This window comes from Mus pahari, chromosome 7 (assembly GCF_900095145.1).
Source record: "Mus pahari chromosome 7, PAHARI_EIJ_v1.1, whole genome shotgun sequence".
NCBI classification, from domain to species: Eukaryota; Metazoa; Chordata; class Mammalia; order Rodentia; family Muridae; genus Mus; species Mus pahari.
Genome location: NC_034596.1, coordinates 25,784,757 through 25,786,131, shown reverse-complemented (window position 1 = coordinate 25,786,131; position 1,375 = coordinate 25,784,757). Strand labels below are relative to the sequence as shown.

At 42.4% G+C, this 1,375-nt stretch overlaps 1 long non-coding RNA gene across 1 annotated transcript in view; it reads left to right on the top strand.

Moving 5' to 3' along the window:
- Positions 1-1,019: 1,019 nt before the first annotated feature.
- Positions 1,020-1,375, top strand: part of LOC115064394 — a 22,689-nt gene continuing 22,333 nt past the window's right edge. Inside the window, exon 1 of the long non-coding RNA XR_003844216.1 lies at positions 1,020-1,105. This is a non-coding gene — a long non-coding RNA (uncharacterized LOC115064394). The remainder of the gene's footprint in view (positions 1,106-1,375) is intronic.

Sequence of the window (1,375 nt, the reverse complement as noted above, 5' to 3'; positions counted from 1 at the left end):
TGAACCATTCTATCCCCAAATTCCTATGTTGAAGCCTAAAGTGACCATCAGATGTCATGTCCTGTAGCAGGAAAGTCCATGTTGAATGAGGCTACCCGGCAGTGGGACCACAATCCAACAGAATTGATGTCCTTGTTGATAAGGGGATGGACACTGTGGGTGCAAGCCCTCTTAAGAAAGGCCAGGAGAAACCACAAAGTCAAGCAGAGGCAGCCTGTGCCCTTGGGATCCCAGTCTCCAGAGTTGAGGAATAAGGGGCTTTCTCTATCGTACTGTGTTCAATGTGTAACAGCTAAGACAGTATCTGAGGGGAAAGTTGTGGCACCTGCTACTGGGGACTGGTCACATGAAGGGACCTCAGTTAAGTTTGTGGGAGGAAACTCCAGTGGGCATCAGCTTATAGTAAAGAAGACACTGAGCTCAGGTTAGGGAAGGAGAGGTCAGTAACCGGTGGGCTTCATGGTGAGACGCAGTGCTGGCCAAGTTGGATAACCATGGCTAAGCCACTCCCTGCTTTCAGGCTCACTCTCCTCTCAAGGGAAAAGTAAAGGCTACTTTAAAACTTGATGTTTGGAAAGAGTTAAGCTTGTGAAGAAACAGCAAAGTACAACTGTGCACCCCAGTTAGACTCAGCCATTTTTGATACCTTACCACATTGGAATGAACGCTCTCTTTCCTCTACACATAACTGTGTATTATGTATATCAATATTTAATAGAAACACACATAGGTATTCTGATATATTTTAAACCACCTAGAAATAGACGGTATCTATCTTAATGATTCTCTTATGTCTTACTTTATGCTTTACATAATCGCATCCCGGCTACAAACTTCAAACAATATTTATATAATACATTTATCTAAACTATCATTTTTATTGCAATTCTAGTGACTGAACTGATGTTTTTCTCTTTGTCATTTTTCCTGTCTGGGGCCTCCTATTGCATTTGTATTTATTTTGTCTCTTTAATCTTTTTTTCAGTTCAGAAGATGTACCTGCCCTTCTGTGACTTTTATGGCACTGACATTTTGGAATAAGACACTTTTAAAATACTAGTAGAGAGCTAGCTCCTTGGGGCTTGGCGGGTGTCACTTCTTGAGGGTAAGTGGTTTATGCACTCTGACTACACCGTGGCAGAGGTGACCATAGGCTTGTGACAGGGACTTGTACTTGGAGCAATGTGACCCATATCCTCATCAGTGTCAAGATGGCTTCTGATGTTCCCAGCTGAACGCTGATAGCTTTTCTTCTTCCCAACTAACAAAGCAATCTGTGAAGAGTCAACATTTTTAAAATCCTTTTTTAAAAATTTTATTCTGTCTCCCTGTCTCCCACTCCAACCATGTAAGTGTATTGCCCCCCTCTCCTTTC